Source organism: Mus caroli, unplaced genomic scaffold, assembly GCF_978045245.1.
Source record: "Mus caroli unplaced genomic scaffold, Mus_caroli_1 scaffold_6, whole genome shotgun sequence".
In the NCBI taxonomy this organism is placed as follows: domain Eukaryota; kingdom Metazoa; phylum Chordata; class Mammalia; order Rodentia; family Muridae; genus Mus; species Mus caroli.
This window is the reverse complement of record NW_028227261.1, coordinates 114,450,070-114,477,952: the sequence shown is the minus strand read 5'-3', so window position 1 is coordinate 114,477,952 and position 27,883 is coordinate 114,450,070. Positions and strand designations below refer to the sequence as shown.

The window sequence follows — 27,883 nt, the reverse complement described above, 5'->3', positions numbered from 1 at the left end:
CAAGGCAGAGACAGACTGCAAGCACAGCCCCAGCCTGTGTTATTTAGGCAGCACTAACCAATCCTGTGTGTCTTAGTTACTATGCTGTGATGAAGCATCGTGACCGGAGCGTTGACTCAGCTTATGCATCCATATCAGTTTACCATGGAAAGAAGTCGGGACAGGAACTCAAGCAGGACAGGAACCTGGAGGCAGGAGCTGATGCAGATGCCATGAGGAGCAAGCCAGTATGCAGCACTCACTGCGTACTGGCTTGCTCCTCGTGGATTGCTCACTCTGCTGTACAGGCCAGGGATGGCACCACCCAAAGTGGTGGCCATCCCCCATCAGTCACTAATTAAGAAAATGCCCTACCAGCTTGTCTACAGCCACATCTTACAAGGGCATTTTCTTTTTTTTTTTAATTGGGTATTTATTTCATTTACATTTCCAATACTATCCCAAAAGTCCCCCACCCACTCCCCTACCCACCCACTCCCACTTCTTGGCCCTAGTATTCCCCTGTACTGAGGCATATGAAGTTTGCACGACCAATGGGCCTCTCTATCCACTGATGGCCGACTAATTGAGGCTCCCTCTTCCCTGATGACTGTAGCTTGTGTCAAGTTGACATAAAACTAACCGATACAGCTAGGGACCTACCTTTTAGAAGATGGTTTCTCTATGGTAGCTTTCCTCTGTGCTTCTGTGCTTAAAATAATCTGTCTTCTCTGTTTGTGCTTCTTCTGTAGATGGCTGTGCCTTAGCACAACCTTCACTTCCAGATCTGTCTCTTTTCAGCTCTAAAGTTGTGGAAAGAAAGGTTTCTCTCCCAGAGTGTTAATTGAAACTAAGCTTGAGCTTTATAGACAATGTGGGCCAGTTTGGGTAACATGCTCATCCCTAAACAAGTCACAGGGAACGGGTGAATGCAGCCTTCAGAACAGCTAGCTGGAAACCGTGAGCCTGTTCCTGACGCCAGAGTGAGATCAACCCCATCCGGCTTTCATGAACTAAAAATTGTGGGAGGAAAAAAATGGGAGCCATGGCAAAAGAGGGGACATAAGCTGTTCCCTAAAACACCTTTCTTGTGGAACTCACAAGTGTCCTCTCCCTACTCTGAAGCAGCGTGGCCACTCGTGAGCCATTGAGGCAGAGCTGCAGGTTATCATCTGGAAGATGCCATTGCCCCATTTACTAGTAATGATATAACAAACTCAAGCTATATTTAAGCAGTAGGATTCATAGTCTGCTTCCCTACCTAAAAAACTCACTAGCCAGTGTGAATACAGGAGAGATGCGACAGGGAAGTCTGTTACATGGCTGACTTTGTCCTGGTTAGTGTCCCAAGCCACCTCCTATAAACTAGCATGAAGGCTTTGGCTCTGGTCAGAGTTCCCGGAGATTTCCTAATGGCCTCTGGTAAGTGTGACTCTACCTCAGGAAACTCAGTCTCACTTATGTCTCCAAACTGCCGTGCTGTGAGTCACATTTGGAGATGACCAGCTTTGTTCTGTACCATTCAACTCTCAAGTGAACTATTCTGTACAAATCTCCTTTAATTATGTATTAATTTCAATATTATTACATGCAGCACACAACTTCTGCCTATTAAAAATTAATCAGGATCCTATCAGTTTTATTTGGTATTCATTATATGGCAACATTCGCTTTTTTTAAAAAGCCTCCAGTTAAACATGGTGCACCACATAACCAAGCTGTGACGTAGGAAATAGAGCTACTTTCATGAACCTCCTGTCTTTCCCTTCCCGCACGTCTACGGAGGCCAAGAGAGGGCTGGCTAAGCACAGCACTGAGGACCTTGCTGCTTTAAATTAGTGTTGGGGTTGTGATGCCAAAATTCTATTCTCATTTGGTCATTACACCATCACCTCCAGTAGCCCTGCTCTGGGCGTTACATGGCAGGGATGTCTTCAGATGCTGGTGAGAGCCACGATGCTTTGTTTCTCCATGCCCATTACATTGCTTTTCCATGCAGATAAGTGTGGAAAATAATGACGACTCTTAAGTAGTGTGTGGGAAGAATCCCATAGGAACACTAGAAATACAGTCTTCAGCTTTTTACTTCAAAATCTAAAACCTTTTATCTAATATTCATGAAGTTCCAGGTTCAAATGCCTACTTTATTTAATCCCAAGGTAACAACCGCAATTATTCTCACTTACTGAGTTTCATGCCTCTTTCATACTTTAGAAGAATTTGTATACATGCTCACAATTACCGAACAATACTTTAATTCAGGAGAAGCACAGGTTTAATTGGTCATTCTCAAGGTCAAATAAGCTACGGAGAAACTTTTGAGGTACAATCGTGATCTCTGTTGACCAACAAATGGGTATTTCAGAACTGAGATGAACAATGCACACTAGCGTGATCAATGTTTCTTTAATATGGGTGGTCCTGCAACATCTCAGGCTATTACTTAAAAACATTAGCTTCAACGGCCCAGGTGTCCATCAGCTGAACAGATGGTAGCACTGTAGTATACATACACAATGACTTTTTCTTCAGCTGTATGAACATAGAATTCACAGATAAATGGATGGAATTGGAAAATATCCTGGTTGGAATAACTCAAATCCAGAAAGGTAAATGCTACATGTTCTTTCTCACTTTAGGGTGCTAGATACAGATCTTAAGGTCTCAATGTGTAACCTGGGGTAACCATGGAAGCTAGGAAAGTAGGAAGGGATTGTTTGGTGGGAATGGGGGTTGGAGGCGTGAGAAACTGGGAGAAACAGTTCTAGAGAAGAATTGCAGGACATATAGCAAGAACTAGGAGGGGGGGAATGGGACAGTACTTAATTTGGAAGGGAGCAGGAGGGTAATATAGAAGAATAGGAAAGGAAGAGAGATGACTAATACTAAGGAGGTGCCCTGGCTAGTTTTATGTCAACTTGACACAAACTAGAGTCATCTGAAAGGAGAGAACCTCAGTTGAGAAAATGCCTCCATAGAGTCCAGCTGTAAGGCATTTTCCTAATCAGAGATTAATGGAGAAGGACCCAGCCCATTGTGGGTGACGCTATCCCTGAGCTGGTAGTCCTAAGTTCTCTAAGAAAGCACGTCGAGCAATCTACAATGAACAAGCCAATAACCAGTACTCCTTCATGACCTCTGTATCAGTTTCTGCCTCCATGTTCCTTCCTTGTTTGAGTTCCTATGCTGACTTCCTTCAGTAATATGGAAGTGTAAGTCAATTAAGCTCGTTCCTCCCCAAACTGCCTTAGTCATGGTGTTCCATCACAGCAATAGTAACCCTAACTAGGACAGAAGATGTGGAAAGTCACTAAGAAATCTATTATTTTAAAAGCTTACTTTAAAATACATATATACGTGCAAAAATATGTATGTAGTTTTAATGCAGTTACCCCACATGTTAGGACAATATGTTCCCCTCCACAAACCACAGACAATCTAACAAAAACCCCAGTGCTGGGCAAGGGGTACTTCCCTTTGAATCATTGGTTAGGGAATTCCAAAAGATTCCCAAAACAATATAAGTATTGTCATAGCTCTTTGCTGCCTGCTAGAACATCAAAGTGGGATCCTATTGCTTAGACTACACACACTAGCTCTCACAGTGTCAGAAGGTGCTATGCAAGGAGCTAAGGGATGAAAGCTATCAATAAAACTGAAAAGAATGGCAAGATATCCTTCAATGTGCCTTGTATCTTGGAGACAACAGCCATCTAACTATAATCAAAGTCCACTCACCTGGAGGAAATATATGCATGGAACTATAAGCCTAGCTAAGAACCTATGGCCAGAGGGGAGAATCTACAACTGCCATAACACTAAAGCAATGAAGTTTCCAGCTGCCTTCTCAATCCTCATCCTTATGCCCACAGATGACTGCAGCTCTCACATCTGATCAGAGAAGCTTCTTTCAACAGAGACTATGAGAAAGATCCACAGCCAGTCAAACTACAGATAATATGAAACTGTGGGATACTCAGAACAAATACGATATCTATAATATAAGCCCTGCATTTAAGGCACAGGTAACATGGCAGAACTGTGTGCATGTGCTGGGGAGAGAGGCTGTTGTATTGTAATAGTCCCAGGACTGAAATGACTGCTGTATAATAGCTTCCTCTGAACAGGGCATGGATGTTGTGCTCATGACCTCTCAGAATATGATTGCCTAGCTATTCTGTACTTTTTAGCTAATATCCACTTATCAGTGAGTACACACCATGCATGTCCTTTTGGGTCTGAGTTGCCTCACTCAGGATGATATTTTCTAGTTCCATTCATTTGCCTGCAAAACTTATAATGTCCTCATTTTTAAAAGCTGAATACTATTCCATTGTGTACATGAACCACATTTTCTTTTTTTTTTTTTGAATTTTTTATTAGATATTTTCTTCATTTACATTTCAAATGCTATCCCAAAAGTTCCTTATACCGCCCCCCCCCGCCCTGCTCCCCTACCCACCCACTCCTACTTCTTGGCCCTGGTGTTCCCCTGTACTGGGGCATATAAAGCTTACAAGACCAAGGGGCCTCTCTTCCCAGTGATGGCTGACTAGGCCATCTTCTGCTATATATGCAGCTAGAGACACGAGCTCTGGGGGTACCTGTTAGTTCATATTGTTGTTCCATCTATAGGGTTGTGGACCCCTTCAGCTCCTTGGGTACTTTCTCTAGCTCATCTATTGGGGGCCCTGTGTTCCATTCTATAGATGACTGTGCACATCCACTTCTGTATTTGCCAGGCACTGTCATAGCCTCACAAGAGACAGCTATATCAGGGTCCTTTCAGCAAAATCTTGCTGGCATATGCAATAGTGTCTGCATTTGGTGGCTGATTATAGGATGGACCCCCAGGTGGGGTAGTCTCTGGATGGTCCATCCTTTTGTCTTAGCTCCAAACTTTATCTCTGTTACTCCTTCCATGGGTATTTTGTTCCTTATTCTAGGGAGGAATGAAGTATCCACGCATTGGTCTTCCCTCTTCGTGATTTTCTTGTGTTTTGCAAATTGTATCTTGGATATTCTAAGTTTTGGGGCTAATATCCACTTATCAGTGAGTGCATATCAAGTGACTTCTTTTGTGATTGGGTTACCTCACTCAGGATGATATCCTCCAGATACATCCATCTGCCTAAGAAATTCATATATTCATTGTTTTAAATAGCTAAGTGGTATTCCATTGTGTAAATGTATCACATTTTCTGTATCCATTCCTCTGTTGAGGGACATCTGGGTTCTTTTCAGCTTCTGGCTATTATAAATAAGGCTGCTATGAGCATAGTGGAACATGTGTCCTTCTTATCGGTTGGAACATTTTCTGGATATATGCCCAGGAGAGGTATTGCTGGATCTTCAGGTAGTACTATGTCCAGTTTTCTGAGGAACCACCAAACTGATTTCCAGAGTAGTTGTACAAGCTTGCAATCCCACCAGCAATAGAGGAGTGTTCCTCTTTCTCTACATCCTCGCCAGCATCTGCTGTCACCTGAATTTTTGATCCTAGCCATTCTGACTAGTGTGAGGTGGAATCTCAGGGTTGTTTTGATTTCCATTTCCTGTTGGACATTTTTTTCAAGTGCTTCTCAGCCATTCGGTATTCCTCAGTTGAGAATTCTTTGTTTAGCTCTGTACCCCATTTTTAATGGGATTATTTGAATTTCTGGAATCCAGCTTTTTGAGTTCTTTTTATATATTGGATATCAGTCCCCTATCAGATTTAGGATTGGTAAAAATCCTTTCCCAGTCTGTTGATGGTCTTTTTGTCTTATTGACAGTGTCTTTTGCCTTACAGAAGCTTTGCAATTTTATGAGGTTCCATTTGTTGATTTCTTGATTCTTACAGCACACGCTATTGCTGTTTTGTTTAGGAATTTTTCCCTGTGCCCATATCTTTGAGGCTTTTCCCCACTTTCTCCTCTATAAAGTTCAGTGTCTCTAGTTTTATGTGGAGTTCTTTGATCCTGAACCACATTTTCTATGTCCATTCTTCGGTTGAGGGATATCTGGGTTGTTTTCAGCTTCTGGCTATTACAAAAAAAAGTTGTTATGAACATAGTGGAGCACATGTCCTAGTGGTTTTGTGGGGTATTTTTTGGGTGTATGCCCAAGAGTGATATTGGTGGGTCTTCAGGTAGAACCATTTCCAATTTTCTGAGGAACTGCCAGATTGATTTCCAAAGTGGTTGAACCCCACCAGCAATGGAAGACTGTTCCTCTTTCTCCACATCCTCACCAGCATCTGCTGTCACCTGCATTTTTGGTTTTAGCCATTCTGATTGGTGTGAGGTGGAATCTCAGGTTGTTTTGATTTGCATTTCTGTGATCACTAAGGACTTTGAACATTTCTTTAAGTGCTTCTCATCCATTTGACATTCTTCTGTTATGAATTCTGTTTAGCTCTGTAGCCCATTTTTAAATTGGGTTATTTGGGTTTTTTTGGAGGCTACCTTCTGAAGTTCTTTATATATTATGGACATTGGCCCTTTATCACATATAGGGTTAGTGAAGTTTTTTTTTTTCCCAATCTGTAGGTTCCTGATTTATCCTATTGACAGTGTCTTTTGCCTTGCAGAAGCTTTGTAGTTGATCTTAGAGCCTGAGCCATTGGGATACAACCCACAGACCATAAGAAGTGAAACAAGCAGAAAGGCCCAAGGGAAGATGCTTCAATCCCACTTAAAAGGAAGAAGAAAATAATCACAGGAGGCAAAGGGAAGGAGAGACCTGAGTGGAAAAGGGGATGGGAAGGAGGGAAAGGGGAACAGGATCAGGTAAGGGAGAAGAGGAACAGAAGAGAAGCCCAGAGGGCCAGGAGAATGGACAGAAATAAGCAGCTGGGGGTGGGGGAGAGGTGGACCCTGTAGAAAATACCAGAGACCCAGGAGGTGAAAGACTATCAGGACTCAATGGGGGTGATCTTAGCCAAAATGCCCAACATTGGGAAGAGGGAACTTGTAGAATCCACTTCCAATAGATAGACAAGGTCTCAAGTGGAGGAACAGGGTTACTAACCTACTGTCAAAATTTCTGACCCAGAATTGTTCCTATCTAAAAGAACTGCAGGGACAAAAATGTAGAAGAGACTGAAGGAAAGGCAGTCCAATGACAGGTCCAACTGGGGATCCATCTCATGGTGGGACAGGCACCAAGCCCTGAAACTATTACTGATGCCATGATGTGCTTACAGACAAGAGCCTAGCATGGCTGTCCTCTGAGAGACCCTACCAGTACCTGACTGAGAGATGCAGACACTTTCACCAACCATTGAACTGAAGTCAGGACCCCTGTGGTTGAATTAGGGGAAGGACTGAAGAAGCTGAAGGGAAGAGCAACTCCATAGGAAGGCCAGCAATCTCAACTAACCCAGACCCCAGGGAACTACCAAAGACTGAGCCACCAACCAGGAACATACACAGGCTGGTCCAAGGCCCCCGACACATATATGGCAAAGGTCTGGCCTCAGTGAGAGAATATGTGTTTTATCTTCAAGAGACTTGAAGTCACAGGGGAAGGGGAGGCTTACGGGGATCACCTTCTTGGAAGCAAGAGGGAGGAGGAATGGGATGAGGAACTGTGGGAGGGGAAACCGGGTAGGGGAGGGCAACAACTGGAATGTAAATAAATGAAATAATTATATATATACATATATATATATATATATATATATATATATATATTTGATTGCCAGCACTAGATGTGCAAAGCCCACAATCAATCAACAGACCAACATGGATTTAGAAAAATATCACAAGGCCCCACCTCTAGGTAAAGATCTACAGATAAACAACGGCTGCTGCAGAAAGGAGAACCACTTTGGGGTGGTTTTTTTGTTTGTTTGTTCATTCTGTTTTTGTCTTTTCAGGAACAAGAATCCAATCTTAAGTGGTCAGTCATAAGCACATGCAAATATGGGCAACACTGATTGAACTCAGTGAGTGTGTGTGTGTGTGTGTGTGTGTGTGTGTGATATTAGGAATAGAAGTGAGATGAGAGCCGGGCGTGGTGGCGCATGCCTTTAATCCCAGCACTCGGGAGGCAGAGGCAGGCGGATTTCTGAGTTCGAGGCCAGCCTGGTCTACAAAGTGAGTTCCAGGACAGCCAGGGCTACACAGAGAAACCCTGTCTCGAAAAAAAAAAAAAAAAAAGAAGTGAGATGAGAAGTTCTCCAAGGGAATTTTTATGACTCCCACTCAATGAGCCATGTCTGCCTGGGTTTCCACTCTTTCTTTTTCTCGGTTCTAATTAGCTCACAAGTTAAAGAAGCATAAGAAGCAGGGCCAGCATATCAGGTAGGCAACTGAGCTCATAGAAGTTGAGTCAAGCCAGCAGTGATAACCAATGAGATAGTGATGGTTGGAAAGAGATACAGAACTGGGCAGGGAAGCTTCCAGACACTAACAATATATGGGAATATGAGTGAAAAGTGGGTCAGGAGCCCCCTTTTTTACTCTCTTCATAGACCAAGTTTTTCTGCCTCTTGATCACAGAAAGAAAACAAAAAAGTAGCCAACCACCATTCCCCATGCCAAATGGATGTTCTGAATAACCTGAAGAATGATCTATGACAGCTAAACCTTTGATTTTGAGTAGGTTTGTTGAACAAATAACAAGCAACAATTAAAGAACAAATAGCAAGTAGATAGATAGATAGATAGATAGATAGATAGATAGATAGATAGATAGATAGATAGATAGATAGATAGATACAACAGAGAGGGAGCCAAACAGCATCAAACCAGCAGTTCAGAACATCCCACAGGGACACCTGGAGTAGCATGATCAGGAAAACAAACAAAGGTAACAGCAAATCAGGGTCTTAGGATATTCATCAGGATTTCACTGGGGACCTTGAACAGTCAGGTGGCTTCTCAATTGAGCTTTCTCTCTGTGGATGAGCTTCCAGCTTCCGTTCTATGCCATAAGGTAAGTGATAGTAAAGGCTGCTGGAAATGTTTTACCTCCTAGCTGTTCTCAGGGACTCGATGCTTTTAATGCCCTTATCCTTTTGCTGTTTGTTGTTTCCTTCTCCTGGACAATGGAGTCACCCTGACCACGACAGGGAGGTGGGGTTAGAGGAGATCAACAGGGATCCCTCTCTTCCCCAAAGTTGACCTTTAACAGGTTAAAATCACATGACAACTTACTGATATAATTTACATTACAATGATGCATGTTGACCTGAATTTCTAATATTCAAGTGTAGTTATATGAAAAGCAATCTATATAAAACTGTCACTGAGAAGTGGAGACATATAAAACAGAATGTTGGTAGGATACATCAATTCAGAATAGCAGACAGTTGCCAAATAAAAAGTAACGACTACAGACCAGACAGATACCCTAAGGAATATTGTATTAGTTGTGGATTCTCCACATAAACAAAACAATAGACACCATAGAGACAGAACCAGAGATAGAAATAACAGAGATAGAGACGGAGGTAGAGATGAGTATGAATTGCAACTAGGAAAACTAGGAAGTCCAATGATCCTGTCAGCAAGTCGATGGACCAGGAGAAGCCACAGTCATTTCCAGGTGAAGACTGATGTCCACCCAAGAAGTCAGGTAGGTGAAGTTCTCCTCTGTTTTGTTATATGTGGGTTTTCAACATTGGACGAGAGTTAATTGGCTTTCCTCTGTATCCTGACTCAAATAGTGATCTCCTCCAAAAAACACTTTACAGAGTGAAATAGTTTTCCCAGATGTCTGGGTACACTGGAGGCCCATCAGGGTGACATATAAACTAACTATCATGGGCATACTCTACCACAAATGATACAGACCCTCCTGCAGTCTATACAAATGTATTTAATTAAAGTATTCATCTAGTGATATATAATGATAATATAGATAAATTATATCAATAATAAACTCTACTCAGAAGGAGAGTGGAATGCCAAACAGATACTTTGTGACACACACACACACAAAGCATTTCTGTACTCCAACTGATTGAAGACTCCTCTTTAAAAAGAAGCAAGAATAAAAAAAGAAAAAAAACAAAAAACAATGACTTCATGAAATTCTTAGACAAATGGATGGAATTAGAAAATATCGTCCTGAATGTGGTAACCCAATCACAAAAGAACACACATGGTATGAACTCACTGATAAGTGGATATTAGCCCAAAAGCTCTGAATACCCAAGATACAATTCACAGATCACATGAATCTCAAGAAGAAGGAAGACAAAAGTGTGGATATTTTGGTCTTTCTTAGAAGGGGGAAAAATACCCATGGGGGGAGATATAGAGACAAAGTGTGGAACAGAGACTGGAGGAAAGGCCATCCAGAGACTGTCCTGGCTGGGGATCCATCCCATATACAGTTTCCAAACTCAGACACTATTGTGGATGTCAACAAGAGCTTGCTGACAGGAACCTGATAGAGCTGTCTGCTGAGAGTCTCTGCCAGTGCCTGACAAATACAGAGGTGGATGCTTGCAGTCAACCATTGGACTGAATACAGGGTCACTAATGGAGAAGCTAGAGAAAGGACTGAAGGAGTTGAAGGGGTTTGCAGCCCCATATGTGGAACAACAACATGAAACAAGTAGAACCCCTAGAGCTCCCAGGGACTAAACCACCAACCAAAGAGTACACATGGAAGGACCCATGGCTCCAGCCGTATATTTAGCCGAAGATGACCTTGTCAGACATCAATGGAAGAAGAAGCCCTTGGTCCTGTGAAGGCTCTCGATAACTCAGTGTAGGGGAATTCCAGGACAAGGAAGAGGGGTTGGGAGGGTTGGTGAGCAGGGTAAGGGGGGATGGAATAGGGGATTTTCCGGGGGTGGGGGGACCAGGAAAGGGGATAACATTTGAAATGAAAATAAAGAAAAAAAAAAGCAAGAGTGTGTGGGATCCCAGCCAATTTTAATTGTCCTTGACAAAAATAAAAATAAAAATAAAATTGTCCTTAACCAAGTATTCAAATTGTCTCCAAATTGTTTGCAGTTTTTAGACCTTTCCTGCCATTGCATTTGTCCTGCTGGAAGATGTCTGCCATTTCTGATTCCAGGCCAGACTGATAGGAATTGACTGGAGAGTTACCGTAGCTGTGGATGAGATGGCTTTTTCCATTATTAAGCAGAAGCAAGCACTAAGGGAAAAAAAAAAACAATGTTTTAATTCACTAATGAAATGATGACTTATTAGTGCCTACTTTGCATTTTTAAGCAAGTCTGAAAGGTTAAACACTTGTGTCTGAAATTAAAATGCTAGAGTAAAGGTTATTACCATCCGTTTCTTGTTGGGGGGGAAAAAAGAGATATGTTGAGAGGCTTAGCAAATAAAGGTGCTTGTGAGCAGGGCTTACGACCTGGGTTAGATCTCATGCACATGGTGGCAGGAAGGAACTGACACCTAAAGCATGTTGAAAAAATATAAGCAAGTTTGGAATGTTTATCTTTGAAGTTATTTATTATCATTTACTCATTGAATACCTGAATACCTACTATGTGCCAAAGCTGACGGTAACTTTTTTTCTCTTTATAGAGCTGGGGATCTTGTGCATGCTAGGCAGTCTACCAGTGAGGGATTTATTCCAAATGCAAAGTATATGTGTTTACTTTTGACCTAGTTGGTCCTATTAAATATTATTATTAAAGTCCTGAGATTAAAACAAACAAACAGAAATTGTTTTATAGGTATGTCTTTGTTTTCAATGTTGAACAGAATTATTACACACGTTTCCATCTTACTTCATTTGCTATGAGCCTGTGTGTGTATGTATGTATGCATGTACATACATATGTGTGTATGTACACACAATGTAAATGCTCTGGCACCCTTGTGTAGGACAGAGGACAACCTTCAGGGGTTAGTTCTCTCCTTCCACCTCCATCTTCCAGGGATCAAATTCAAGTCATCATGCTGTGTGTCAAGCACTTTTATCCACTAAGCCATTTACTAGCCCAAAACTTCCATTTTTTTCAAAGAAGTTTTGTTGCCTCTTAATAAACAGGTATATAAGTAAATGCAGATATACCTCCTGAGAAAAATCAGATTTCATTTTAAGCCTTTTCACTGGAAAAAACAGTTCATATAAAGGTGCAGTTACCCAACGATGAGCCTAGAAGATTCTAGATAATGAAGGCGGACAGAACATAAGCTTGTGACTTAGGAGCCACAACTTGGTCCCAATATCAGACACCAACACTGACTTAATGAGTCAGAGTCATGTGACAGTGATGAAAGTCACATCTAGAGTCAAATATGTCGTTGTTTTTTATTGCTTTACAAAATGTGTGCAGTTAATGGTGGATGTCAAAAAAGGTACCAAAGTATTGTGTGGACAGCAAGTTATCAATAATGACCCCCAAAGAAATACTTACTTTGTCACAATCCTATGTGCAGTTCTCTCCCACACTGGATCCAGATGTCCCTATGTCTGCCTGTACCCTCTAGAATGTAACAACTGAACTCTCTGTTGAATGATCTAGCCCTATGCCTTAGGAAAGCCCACAAGTTTTCACACTGATGCTTTTGGGAACCCCAAAGTACACTGTGAGAAATCCAACCGCCATGCTAGGGTGAGCAACACCTCCTCTCTCTTGTGGAGAGAATAGCCCATCCAAGCCACCTTGAACAGTCCAGCCTCAATCACACACACACACACACACACACACACACACACACACACACACACACAAAAAAAAAAAAAAAAACCGGCAACCTCGTGAAAATGCCAAGCACAGACAGAAAATAGATCTTTAGGCTAAGCCTATGTAGGCCAAAAAGGCTTGAGAAAGTCACCCTTTCTATTGTTGCATGAAGAGAAACCCAAAGAGAGGTTTACAACCATTTGGCCACCATATAAACTGCATGCAGATGAGGACCAAGGGAGCTTTGTAAAGGAAACCAAATTACACAATAAGAAATGGAAGAATTCAAGCTGGTTCTGTAGTTCAACCATAGAGTCCATCCTAGTGCACACACATGCACTCATGAGTCCTCAGATTGTTCTTCACACGACTCCAGGCAGGACTAGTCATCTTTAACCACCATAGATTAAATCATATTCAGTGACAGCAAAGTGCACTGAGGAAGCTGGCTCTAATTTTCACAGGGTCTCATTTGAATTCAAGGGACACCTGTCAAGTAACATTCTTATCAACGGGAATCTTCTGTGGGTTAATCAAATCATTGAGAAACCACTAATTCCTCACCCCTTATGTCGTGGTTATCCACCAGTGTAGACTACTCTAACACAGGTTTAAGTCAAAAGTCTTGATCAGCCAGCTAGCAACTGGTGAGCTTATAAGCACAACCACATCCTGGATTGGCCAACCTCAGTCAGCCAGAAGTAGAACTTCAGAAGCCAAAAATCAAGGTTAATATATTTAGGGACTTTCCCAAAACTACGGACTTTAATGGACTAGGTCTTTGTTCTCCTTTTGACAGGTGGTGCTGCCTATGTGCCAGGTTCCAAGGCCTGAATGGTACTTCCATCATGGTTTCAATTCTGTTAAGGTCTGGGGTCCAGTTACACTTAAAGAATTTGAGAAGGAGGCCTGGTGTCAACTGCCATTGGTCCTCAGGCAGAGGCTTTCCTACCTGCTTCCCGACATGCCCTCCACCCCCTGCTCCCCTGCCTGCTTCCCAATGTATCCCCTCTGCTAGTTCTTGGTGCTGCTTCCTCCCTCCATCGCAGAATCAATGCAGGAATGTCAGCAAGAAAGCCATAATAGAATCTTCTTGGCTTAGAAAGATCCCCCTCACAGGAGGGGATCTATGTCAAATTTCCATTATCCCTTTTTGCTGGCATTCTGATTTGCTTTTGTCATAGCTAGGGTTTAACTGCTGTGAACAGACACCATGATAACATTATAGGGACAACATTTAATTGGGGCTGGCTTACAGGTTCAGGGGTTCAGTCCATTGTCATCGAGGCAGGAGCATGGCAGCATCCAGGCAGGCATGATACAGGCAGGAGGAGCTGAAAGTTGTACATCTTCATCTGAAGGCTGCTAGCTGAATACTGGCTTCCAGGCAGTTAGGATGAGGGTCTTAAAGCCCACATCCACAGTGACACACCTACTCCAACAAGCCCACACATCCTAATAGTGCCACCCCCTGGGCCAAGCATATACAAACCATCACAGCTTTCACCCACCAAAATGGGTTGGTGGGGATGCTGTATTAGGGTGCTACTGGCCCTTCCACCACAGGAGTCAAAGAGAGCCCACAAGTCTCCTTTTACCACCCCAAGGCCTGAGTTGGGAAGGCAGGCAGGAAGGGGAAAACTTAAAACTGCACTACGAGTTCTTTGGTATAGAAACTTCAACCACTTGCTGAGCATCTTGGGTCAAGTTCAAGACCAGACTCCAGAGGCTTTACAATAACTGCTGTCCTCCCAGAGATTACAGCGTGGTAAATAATTCCAAAGACACATTCCAGGTACAATAATAGATAGATAGATAGATAGATAGATAGATAGATAGATAGATAGATAGATAGATAGATAGATAGATAGATAGAGTAGGCATTTGTACAGAACTCCTCTGAGAACACCTCTCACCCTTGCATGTCAAGCACTGAGAACTGAGCACCGCTGGAGGCTGGTGTTCTAGGGAGTGAAACAGGGCTTACTCAACTGAGGGCACACTAAATGGCCAGAGCAACTTTAGGAGCACAGGTAATTCATCATGGCTGCAGCAGACTGAGATAGAAAGACCAGGGAAAATGTCTTTCAAAAGCTGGATGCTTTTCTGCAGATTTCTTCTTGTTAGGGTATTTCAGGGTTTGGTTGTTTCTCTTTATCTTTAATGATAAAGCACAGTTGAGAGCTTTGGAATGAATTTCTGCCCCTGTGCTAAGGAGTTTCGTCTGTGTTTTGAAAACTCTAGGGAGATATTTTTATATGGTAATCAAGACTTCCATGGTCAGATCTGCCTTTGAAGAAATAGCAAGTAGTCCAGGAGGCTTGGAGGTCCTACACTTCCAGCCCTACTGCAATTGAAGAGTGTATTTGAGAATACCAACTGCTCACTCTCTGTGTAGTTAAAAAGAACCAATGATGTCTGACTCATTGATCTATTGCATCTGTACAAAACGAAAAATCGGATGAAGTGTGGAAGGGGGCTAGAAAATAGAAGGGAGGCCTGAACTTTAAGACTAAAGATGATCTACTGGCCACAATGTCACCTCACGTAAGTACACGGCAAATCTATCAGCAGGGAAAATGCTGGGTGGTCTCATTAAATCATAGCAGTCATTTCTATTGGGTTCAATCATAACTTCCCTTCTAATGACTCATGTGTAATGGGGGTTGTTTACTCGTCTACAGCCACAGAGATCTCTGTGTTCCCAATTGAACCATAGTCTTGGAGAGTTACAAATGGACTCTGGAATTATGAAGAACCAAGCATACTAGACTGTGTATGTTCTCTGGGAGAGGCACTTACCAGGGGGTCGAGAAGGGGAGTCATCAATAAACCTATGACTAGGAAGACATCAAGGAGAATTGAAATTACATTTAAACTTCAGATTGTTTAAATAAGACTAAGTTGATATTCAAGTAGCAGGGTAGGGTCAATATTTGCTTTATTGTGAAAAGAGTGAGGAAATTAATAGCTCTAGGGTCTTTTAATGTTTTGAGATTTAGTCATTTTATTTTATGTGTATGGGTGTTTGCTAGCATTTATGTCTGTGTACCATGTGTGTACATTGCACTCAGAGGCCAGAAGAGGGTATTGGAGTCCCTGGAACTAACTAAGGTTACAAATGGTTGTGAGCTGTCATGCCATGTGGGTGCTGGTAACAGATCCTGGGTCCTTGGGAAGAGCAGCCAATGCTCTTAACCGTTAAGTCGTGACTCCAGCCCAACGGTTCATTTCTGTAAAGTGTTTTAAAGATAAATTGTGCTGCTGACTTATCAAGATGTATCTTCACGTGGACTATTTGCTGCATGCTGCATAAATATTTAATAGTTATCCTGGGAGAGTAACTCTTATTTCATCTGCCGTCCTTTTCTTATTAGGAGATCATATACAACAATCAAATGTTTACCATGAATATGTTATTTTAAAAAAAAATATCTCCAAGATATTTTCCCACCTGCCAGCAACAATATACAAAGAAGCCATGATGGCTGGGATCTCTCTTGTTAGTGAAATCTGTGGAATGTGGTCCACCCTGTGTTGGAACTCCTTCAAGATGAAAAGGAGCTAACTTTTCTCTGCACCACTGTGGACACAGAACTTGCTAATTGCCAAAGTAAGCCTTTTAATAACCAAACAATACCAGTTCCAGATTGTGCAGCTGTTTAAGCGTTGCTGAGCGCAGAGACATGAGTCTCACAAATTAAGAGATACCACTCCTGGTGTCGTCCAAAGTGGTAACTGTCAGCCAACATGTCTGTGAGATGCAAGAGAGTGTAATGGGACCTTTATTCCCCTAGATTTTTGAACCCTTTAACTGGTCTCAACACAGGCCTGGATCTGGTCAGAGGGTCTAGCCCTGATGCACAGAGATCCTTGGCTGCCTTTCTTCTTGATCTTTACCCCACTGGAAATTGTCCTGGCGCACTAGCAGATGAGCATCGCAGCTCCCACGGCAGAAGCCCAGGCCCACATGTGTGCGCAACACCTGGCGCTTCCGGGTTGAAAGGCAGAGAGCCAGCGGATAATCCCTGGCAAGTAGAGCTGGCAGAAAATGCCAGAACGTGAGCAAGAGGATAATGATTAGGACAAATAGCATGTACATGGTTGCCCTTCACAGGCCATGGGATTCAGCCTGTCTGTCACACTAGCAGGTAAGCATGGGGACGAAAGGGGCGGTCTCAATCTGTTTTCAGTTGTCGCCAGGAGAACGCTGTGTCCCCCACTACACGAGTTCTGGGTCCAATTAGTTCTAAACCACTAACCCAAGGAACATGCAGTTAATTCCAAAACGTTGGATAATTTTCTTTCCAGCTGAAGCCTTAATGAGTTGGCTGGCTCTTCAGTCTCAGTGAGGAAGGCTCTATCTGGAAGACTATTCTCCAAACAGAAATAAAAGAAACTGCTATTTCCGACAACCCATGGCTGTCTCAAGTACCTCAAGCCAGAAAAATCTAGCCTGACTTCTTTCTCTTCAGAAAACTCACAGCCACAGGTGGCAGAATCAGGGTTTCCAAAATGCTTTCATGTCCTCGGGCCTTACCCTTTTCGCCTCTCTTGCGTGACCTTACATTTGTGCTCATCTACAGAGATGCAGACCACCTTGGAAAAGACAGAAGAAATAGTTCTGAGCCCTAAGATCAAGATTTGTCAAGAGGAATAAAGTGCAGCACGGGTTAATCCTGGGGCTCACAGAGCAAGCTGAGTTTGAATCGCAGCCCTTTCAGTAAGAGCTGTGTGACCTCCAGTGAGTCTATTTTTCAGAGGCCTGCATGCTCACTTGCAAAATGAGGAAATAGCATTGTGAAGATTAAAAAGCCAGCTGATACTAAATTCTATATCTTAAAAAATTGCATTCAATTATATTTTAGCAGTAGGGGACGGGTGATGGTTCAGTGGGTTTGAGTTAAAATCTCCAACATCCCTGTAAAAACACACAAACAAAACAACAACAAGACCACTGAGAGGGCAACAACCATCTGAGTTATTGCAAATAACAGCACAGGCCAACAGGAAAACCTTCCCCCTGAAAAAGAAATGCCCTCTACATATAGAGAGTAAAACATATTTCTGGTCTATAATATTTTAACTGTCATCCCCAGCTGAAGAGCAGGCATAGCACTTCCAAAGTTGGCCAACCATTGAGAGGAAGCCAAACAGAACTTTAATCAACATTTGTGACAGCCAAGAGAAAGAGTCCTAACAACCCAGGGCTAGTTCCAGCCTTGTGATGAATTGTTGATGGCAAATTCAAATTCGACTCAGCGGGGTGCTCGCTGACTGCTCAGAGGCAGGCTGAGGAGGCCTCCCTGAGCAGCCTGTGGTACAAGACACTGATTATCTAAGCTTCCTAAAATCAGGGGAAATGTATTTTATTTGGAAACAATGCAGACCGACATATTCATACTTCAGTTTTCAATGCATCGTAGAATGTGTTACAAAATTTCGGCACAAGTCAAGGAAAGGCACAAAGCTACAACCAGCACGCTTTCCAAGTAGAGAATAATAAAGTAAATGTCAGCAAATCAGTCCAGTGAATTACAGAGCGAAGCTGAAGCCACATGAGAATCTACGGCCAAAAGCAAAGTTAGGCACTTTTCTTCTCCGATGTGTAGTCAGTCTGCCCTGTTAACCCTTTGGTCCAGGGACTTCCTGTCAACTCTACTGTGAGCACTTTAGTTGTCCCAGATTTGTGTGAATAGTCCTTCCTTGGCTAATGTTCAAGCAACAGTAAACTCTAGGTGCTAGTGGCTGTTCAGTGAGATCCCGAGACGCCATGACTTGGATTTAAGATTCAGCACTGACCGGATGCACCGGGAAGGCCATCTTATGCAGTTAATGGCAAAAAGGTTCTAATTCTGGCTGAATGATTAAAGTCTGTGTGACAAAAAAGATCAGCAAGTCACCTAACTTTATGTGTGTCTATAAAATGAGTATTCTGTGTGCAATGCCTGGTAGGTAGAGGTGTTCTGAGCATTACATGAAACAGATTACGTTCAAAAGAACATCTTAGTATGAAGTATGACTGAGTATCATACTAACAAAATTCTTCTCCCGGAACTTCTTTTTAAAATAAATAGGGGCTCACAATCATTCAGAGCGTGCTTTGCCCAAATCTCAAAGTTAAAAAAATATAATCGTCTCCCAATGCACAGTTAGTTTCTTACAATACACGGCAAACTTCGCTTACCAGACTTTCTCGTTTTCTTTTAAGGATATTAAGTTCATTGTGCTTCGTGAAATGCAAGAGAGGCCATACAGATTGATAGTCTGTCATATTTGTTGCCCAGGGAAAATTGCTTGCTCTAATGAGATTTTTTTTTTAAAGAAATTATGAAAAACAGAAACGGGGGCTAGAGGTCTAGTTCAGTGGTGGAATGTTTGCCTGGAATGGAAGAGCACCTGGGTTCGTTTCAAAACAAACCAACAGCAATGCCCCAGGAAGCTGACCATCGCTGAAAGTGACCATCTGTTCAGGTCTACATGGGAAGCTCGTTCTGGCCAGGGCAACAGGACAGCTGGGATGTAAGAGGAACCTTTACTGCAGAGCCTGTATCAGGTGCAGAGCAGTCTGTCTTCATTGTGAGAATACTGACCCCAGTGAAAGGTGGCAGAATAGCTGAGATCCACCTGTTCATTACAATAAGTGGAAAATGAGGGACTGTTACGGTGGCACCAAATGGTTTGCAGAACGAAGGTGCGCACAGGCCCTTGCCAGAGTTCTCCGTGCAAGAAGACCTCAGTGGAAAGAGCCAGGAGGCCAAGACAGTAAGTGCATGGTGACATGATGTCAACAGTACAGGAAGCTACGCTCACAGGAAGTCTAAAGCCTGTTTTTTCCTGGACATATACCTACATGCCATTTACAACACAGTCCTACTTGGGATGGAGTGGGGGTCAGGGTTTTCTCGGCCTGCCTTAGCAAAGAAAATGAATACAGGGAAACGCACCGTCTCGCCTATTTTCTTGGGCAAACAGATCGTTGGTGTGATTTGGCATTTTGGGAAGGTAACCCTCATTATTTTCTCTGTTGTTATCCACCAGCTTTGACATCGTCCTGTCAGGAGCATTATCTATGTAATTCATCAGAGCGTCAGTGGCAAAGCAAAGTCCTGAAGCACACCTCACTGGGGAAGCATCCTCGCTGCCTTTCTTACCTTGTATCCCTTCGAGTTAACTTCTGGCTGACAAACCACACTTGGGTGTATTTATTTTTTCTTTCTTTCTTTTCTGGAATCATTAATCTTCACTGAAAAGCTGTTTAAATGCCTTCCAACGGCTTCAGAGCCAAATCTTCCTGCTGGCACCCTTAACTCTCATAAATATTATTGGAATTGTACGCGTACATCGGGGAGAGGTTTTTAACCCCGGAGCACATGAAAGGAACCCCAGCAGTTGCATTCTGAATGCAGGAGAGAATGCGTGCAGGAAATTAGTTAGCAACTGAAAGGGCAAACAGGTGCTCCTTGCAGCCTCTGTCTGCTTCATAGGAGCAATAAAAACAACAAATTGCATATTATTGTAACTATTACTACTTTTAAATCCTCTAATAAATAATAAACTCCCTACAAGCAGCACCTCTGTATTACTCGCAAAGTATTTGGCAGTAAGCATCCAAAGACTGTCAGATGAATAAACAAGCAGATACAAGGCCAAATGGATAGGGTTAGGTGAAGGGGGATCTTCAAGAAATGCGCTATTCACGTGTCAAAACAAAATAGTCCCTGGTAAATACATATTTCCCCACATACAGATCAGAAAGCAAGCTATCATCGGGTGCAGTGATGCACACCTGTGCTCTCAGGTACTGGGGAAACTGAGGCAGGAGGAGCTCCTCACCATGGAAATTCAAAGCCAGGCTGGACAATAATGTGAGACCTCAACCCAGAAGGGAAGAATGAGAGGGGGGCGAGTTTATCCTGAAGAGCAACCAGCATAAATGCTGGGCCATGACTGTCTTCAAGATTTAAAGCACCACTGTGCTTCTTTATATTGAGGTTAATTGTCCAGACACACACTGGGGCCTTGGGAACATGTCTAGATAAACAAGGCCTGCGGAGACTCCTCAGGGGAGATTACTGGCAAGGAGAGGAAACACTTGTGACAAACTGAGTGAAAAAGAAGCCATTACACACGTCTTAAAAACTATTCCTACATAAAGACCAGTGAGATGCCTCAGTAGGAAAAGGCACTTGCCACCAAGACTGACAAGCTGAGTTCTGTTCCCCAGAACCCACAGGGTAGAAGGAGAGAGTTAGCTCCTGCAAGTTGTGCTTAGACCCCTGCATGCATGCCGTGGCAGGTGTGAGCACATGTGCATGCATATACACACACATACAGACACACACACACACAAATAAATAATCATAATAATGTATAAAATTATACCTAGATTAGTGTGTGTGTGTGTGTGTGTGTGTGTGTGTGTGTGTGTGTGTGTTAGAGGAGAGATAAAGCTTTTGAGAAAGAGAAATTTTGAAGTTAGTGCTGTGGGAATCACCCTTACTGTTAGCATTCTGTCTAAGTTACCTGGCAACAGCCAGGTAGGCCTGACTCACCATAAAAGGTGCTGCTTGCCCCATCCTTGTATACTATAACGTACTGTGGATGGTCCCTCAGGGGGAAGGGATGCCTCAGCATGGGCCTACGGAGGCACCCCCTTTCTCCATACCTGACTATACCTCCACAAAACATATCCCCACCTCTCTTTATCTTTTTATTCTAGTGAAAATCATTTTCTAGCATGGAGCATCATGTGTCTTCTGTTGGGCTACTCCTGTCTACTCCAGAAAGCTGCTGGAGCGGTGCTTCCCGGTGATTGACACACATCCTGATAAGCAGCTCAGAGCACTGCTTGCACGCTGAAGCAATTCCCATCACTTTCTTCATATATGGAGCTATTTGACAGTGGCAGGGGGATCAAAAAGAGACCAGGTAACAGGATAAGAGAAAGGAAGAAAGAGGCAAAGAATATATTAGGAAAAATAATAACCAACCATTTTCTAAAATTAATGACAGCCATGACACAGAATACCTAAGCAGCTCGGGGAACAGGAAGCATGATAAATTAAAAGAGAAGTAGAAATACTATCACTGAGCTACTAAGAAGAAACACGATAACAAATTCCTAAAGCACAGCCAGGTATGAGGAAGAAAAATAAAAAATTACCAAAGACTTATCAGGAAAGCAGAAGGCAGAAAACAATACCAGTTTCTGTATCTGGTGGGAGTATCTTTCAAAAAATGAAAAGAAAAATAAAGACTTTCTATAAAATTGAGATAAAAAACCAAGGAAATTTAATGTGGGGTGGGCCTTCCAGTCTGCCTGTGAGGAAGGCAGAAATGCTAGCAAACCTAGCATGAGGTCATGCATGTCAAAAGGTAGATGTTCCATGGGTTAAAGGTGGGGGTCCCACGTCCACTCGGGGCTCAGGCCACTTGGCGAGGTAGGACGGGGAGTTTGACTATGCACACCCCAGGCCAATGCCAGGTGGGTATAGGGCTGTGAGAAGCCACAAAACACCACTCTGGGGGTGGAGGAATGAGGTCTGAGGTCCCCAGGGAACTGCCAGATTTAGCTGGGGGGGGGAGTCAGGGAGGGGGGGGGAATAGACCTACACAGAGGCCAAGGAAGTCAGGTTCTCAGACTCTTGGGGATCTCAGACACCACTGGATGCCATAGAAGAGCTGAGAACAGAGTCAGGGCCCTCAGGCTGGATCTAGCCCAGGGCCAAAGGGAAAGGGAGGTGTAGGATGGCTCTGGCTGGGTCCCAAGGGGATGAGAGAATCCTTGGCTTGTTCAGTGGGTGGCTTGCCTTGGTGGAGAGAGACCCTACCTGGGAACACTGAGAGGTCTCCTGTGGGAAATTAGACTCAGCTTTTTAGATGAAGACCTGCTCCATTGTTCCCCACAGCAGGTCTCCATGAGAAGAGACGGTTTTAAGGCATTTGTTGTCATGGTGGAGAGTGACTATGATTAAAAACAGTACCCCCTTTCTCAGGGTGGGCCTGAGGTTAAATACCTTTTACAGAGAGGAGTCTCTGAGAAGGAGAGCTTAATTTGCCAAGCCCTTCAAGTCTTTAGGTACCTTATTAAAATGAAGATCTGCCTTGAGGCAACCTGATCTGTGGTCACATCCTCTACCTGTGGAGGGGCTTGGGGCATTGCCCTACGTGACTGATGGACACAGAATTATGTAGAGCTGAGGCCTCGTGTCAGGAGCCTGGTGTCTAGGAACATGGCAAAATACCTACTGTCCCTTGCAGGCTACGGTCACCTGCTATGTCACCAGGGTTTTAAACCTAGCTCAACCAGAAACCAGGCTGCTTCTCATGGTCTCACAATATTCTCCAGCTGGGCCAGCCCTACACCCTGGAGATGCTAGTGATTGGAGGGTGCCACTGATACTACATCTTTCTTCCAAATTCCTATGCAAACCTCTTGATAACCATGAAGAACAACTCTCTATCAGAAACACAAAATGAAAATTAATGGATTCCATAGACAGCTCAATACTAAATCAATGTATGGAAGACAACAATAGCAGAATAAAAGAACAAAGAATCGCAAAACACCTGAAAACCAACTAACAAAATGGTACTGGTCAGTCCTTCCTTGTAAACAACTACCTTAAGTGTTAATGGACTGAGTTATTCAGAAAAAGATATAACATGAATGAGTGGAATAGATGAAAAAGAAAATACCAACTGTGTGCTGTCTATAAGAGTCACCTCTTGGCTAAGAACACATATACTGAAAACTGAGCATAGAAAAAGATATTATATGCAAAGAGAGGCAAAATAGAGTTGGGATAGCTACTCTCATATTTATAAATAGACTTTAATGCAATGACTGACAGAGACTCTTTGTCGTTATATAATAATAATTGTGGTAAACTCTTGGTGCCACTTCAGTGATATTGGCAAGAATATTTACATTGGGCTAGGACAAGGAAGTAGGATCAGGCAAGAGTTTGATATTGGACTAAGACAAGTCTCAAGATGAATACAGCTGAGGAAGGTGTCCTTTGTAACTTGATCGTCTTAAGTCCCTGAATACAGTAACCATGTGACCTTTATTTATGCCTTGTTTGTTCCTTAACTATTCTGTTTATGCCTTGTTTGTTCCTTGGCTACTTTGTCTCTGACCTAGAACTGACCCTATTCTTTGCATGTACCTAGAATGTAATAAAAGCAGACTGGAAAAAAATAAACCCTCCTTGGCACTTGCTGGAGTCATGCTACAGTATTGTCTAATTGTCTTTTTTTTTTCTTTAATCTTCACCCCCCCCCCAAAACCTTTTGACTGACTGAACTGGCTTGGTCAAATAATAAAAGGGATCAACAGCAATATAATATACAATTGAAAATACATGTTCATTCATCACGGAGACTCTAAATGCATGAAATAAGTATTAAGCGCTCTGAGAGGGGAAACAGATTTTAACACAATATTAGGAATTCCAGTACCCCTCTTTCAACTACTGGCTCAGCTGTGTCAGTAACAGGCACCTCTGTAGGTAGCATCTCCACCTAGATAAGATAGTTTGTCTCCTATAGCAACCCATCGTGGTCCAGCACCATTCCCTAGGGGCACAGCATCCATGTAGACCTCTTTATGCCACCCACAGGACTTGGAGGACATGGAGGAGTAAAACCAGCAGAACGCTTATGCTGTTCATTTTCATCTCTGTTCCTGGTCCAGGAAATCTGTGTCTTCTGTTAGCATCCAGAAAGCATAGAGTAACATGCCGTTTCTTCTTAAATTACAAGAACAGCAAAATCGGAGCCTTCAGAGTCTGTGACAGACTCACTCCCTCACTTCATCTGGAAGAACAGCACCTGTCTTATTCATCACACAATCATTAGCCATTGAATAAAATAGCATTCCTGCAGACACACTGGCAGTTTGTGGATAAAATGGGTCAATACTACCGCAGAGCATAAAAGTACGACTTCATGCCAAAGCAACGAGATCTTCCAAATACAACCCTTCATTGTTGATTACAAGTTAGTGAATGTTTGTTTATATTTGTTAGGCCTTATCTTCCAAGCATTCCATGTGGTTTGGGCATGAAGAGATACCAGACACAGAGAATACTGACATGTGAGTGATATGTTCCTAAGCATGCATGCAAACGAGCCTTCTGGTAACTCATAAAATGAAACAAAGACAAATATCTGCCCTCAGCTCCTCCCTGCCAAGAGTCAATCATCCTTTTCTTTATAACCTGTTGGAAGTACATCATTAATTGTCACTTACTTGAAGGGGCTTCAGACTAGGGAGATCCTAACGTTTTTCTGTAAGGACTTCTCCTCTTCTTCTAGACTGAAGACTATGAAGATTGACAACAACAACAACAACAACAACAAAAAAAAAAAGGCCAGGTTTATCCTGTTCCTCCTACCCAACGTACATCAAGGCCAAAGAAAAACATCTGCTCTGAGACTTCCTGCCAAGTGCAATGAACCAGTGAAAACTCCCACCTTTGACTGATGTGAAGGCTAGCTTGCAATCTGAATGATTCAAACAGTTACTGGTTACACAATGGCCCACATGCTGAAACCTTCAAAGATCCAGATGGGTCCTGTCCAAACTCAGAGAACCGGGGTCATTCAAATTTGCTATCAAGAGTACTCTTGGCATTTGCCAAACCTGGCTCACATTAAGTGAAAAGTCATTAAACTAGCTTTAATACTTCAAAACCCTCTACTTTTTGGGCAATCTTGTGTGCCAACAATAAACCAAAATCATCAGAAATCATGCGAGCATAACAAATGTTTATTAATCACAAATGGGCCCATGTGGAGATCCTAACACATCTATCTGCAAATGTCTGGTGAAAGAGTAGGAGACCAAAAGGAAATAATTTGCATAAATCAATTTGCAAATGAGGTATTTTTTGAAGAGAGGGTTGACTGATGGAGGGAGAAATTTTTCTGTAGCCTCTAAAATCCACCTGAGAAATCAACGGAGAATACAGTGTCTACCCTGCCCTTTGAGCTGCACTCAGGCGCACAAACACAAACTGCCTACGAGCCTCTGGGAAGTTGCACAGCAAATAGAGTTCAGCTTTGATCCCAGGAACAGGAGGAAACCTGGACACATACAGTCTCCCAGTGATCAGAAGTTGTACTCTACAGCGTCGCTGCAGTTGGGCTAATGCGTCAACCGTCTGCTGAGTCCTCGAGTCGGTCAATTTGCTGTGGTTCAGTGAGTCTAGACAGTACACCTCAGTGTGAAGAGCAGGGGGCTGCTCCACTGCACTAGACAAGCACTGAAATCACTTCTCCACGGCTGGGGGAGGTTCTCTGCAGCCCGCTTCTTATCAAAGCCAGCCAAAAATTAGATTTAAAAATGGGAACTTAGAACAGGCTCCTAATATACATGGTACATTTTAACCTACAAAGAGGATGTGAGAGCCACGGACACAATGGAAGCCGAAGGGAGAGAGAAAAGAGGGAAGAAGTTTTAAATTTCCAATGTCTGTTTTTAGTGAGCTTTTGTGGGGGGAAAAAGCCCTGCGGTTTATTTGCTCTGCTTAACTTTCATTTTAAAAAATCCTAATTGCATAGCTTGTGACTCTTCATAGAACTAGATTCTAATTTGAATCACTACTCCTCCAAGTACAGTCCCTTGTCTTAACTTTGAACCTGAGACAGTCCCTCTCTTGCCCAGGAGACTCTTATCACAGCAGTGAGAAAAGCAAGGTTACATTTAGACAAATGGCCCTCAAAGATTCAGGGTATTCTGCTGTAACCCATAGAACCATTAGTGGTTTAGCCACTAATGATCACACAGGAACCAAGAACCCCAGGAGGCTATTCTTGCAGCTATACGGGAGGCAGATTTGCAAGTACAAAGTCAAAACCTCTGAACAAACTCAGAAAGGGGGTGGACAACTGGTCCTTAGTAAGCACACTTTGTTTGCCACGGAAACTTGTGATCAGTGCTCGTACATTGCATTTATATCTATTTATAAATCTTATAATATGAGCACATTCCTGAGTGATGGCATTTGTCATCGTGAATGTGTTGTTTTCATTGAATTTTGTTATTTGCATCATGGGCACATTACTTATCAAGCATGCTCCAAACTGTGTTGTGAACCTCCATTCTCAGGACATATCAATCCAGCAAGTCCGTGAAGTCAAGCCATAACACTCAAGTTCAGCCTCTACCAGCTGAGTCCCTTGCTGTCCACAGTCATTCATACTTTGTTATGGTGGGTGTTTGTACAGTGGTTGTCTTCCCTACAGTCCTTTTGAACAGTACTCTTCTGGCATCTCCCATCACCACAGACTTCTCTATTCAACTTCCACAGGGAGTGTGGTATTGCTGCCAGTCTCTAACTGTCTTTGCATTGAGGAATTTACCAACATTCTCTGTCCGTGTCTCTGCCACAATACATGGTACACTACATGATCCATATGATTGCACCCACAATAACTTTCTAAATATGATTGACATTCTTCATGCTATTTATACGCACACACAATTTTTCCTCTGGCCTCCCATATTTTAGTTCTCTAATCCCTTGACTAGTAGGACTTGATCAAAAGCATACCCATGAAATCAGAAGACCTGAATTCATATCTGGGCTTTGCCACTTTTCAATGTTATTCAGCAATAACATCTCTAAATCCTGAAGCTCCTACACACATAATACGGTAATTAGCCTAGCTTTTCTCTGGCCCGTTGTCAACACCCTTCAGACACTATAGAAGTCTTCTTATTTAATGTAACCTGCTCCAAATTATATGGATAAATCAAAATGCTAAATATAGACATGTTAAGAATTAGTGATATATTCCATAGTTGACAGAATAACATTTCCCAGGGCTGGGGAGATGGCTCAGTGGATAAAAGCACTTGCTACACAAACACGAGAGCCTTGGCTCAGATCCTAGCACTCACAAAAAAAGCCAGGCATGTCTGCTCACACCTGTAACTCCAGCATTATGGAGGGTGGAGACAAGTAGATTCCTGGGTCCTGAGGGCCACCACTACCTCCAGATTCAGTGAGAGACCCTGACATATAATAATAATAATAATAATAATAATAATAATAATAATAATAATAATAATAGTAGTAGTAGTAGTAGTAGTAGCACGGGACTCACAAAATCCTCTTCCACATGCACACACAAAGTAATAATGTTCCCCAAAAATCTCCACATCTCATTTCCTAGAAATCTTGAGTATATGGCAAAGGGGAATTAAGGCTAAAGAGGGAGTTTAATCAACTCAGGTTAACACAGGAGCATAGCCTGGATTATAAACATGGATCTAACACAATCACA

At 42.7% G+C, this 27,883-nt stretch overlaps 1 long non-coding RNA gene across 2 annotated transcripts in view; it reads right to left on the bottom strand.

Annotated features, from left to right (window-relative positions):
• Positions 1–27,883, bottom strand: part of LOC115030878 (uncharacterized) — a 59,748-nt gene that overhangs the window by 15,929 nt on the left and 15,936 nt on the right. The window contains exon 3 of one of the 2 annotated variants that reach the window (XR_003836461.2): positions 11,031–11,079. This is a non-coding gene — a long non-coding RNA (uncharacterized LOC115030878). Of the gene's footprint in view, positions 1–10,049; positions 11,080–27,883 lie in introns of those variants that run through there. The other variant, XR_003836460.2, reaches the window with a different exon arrangement.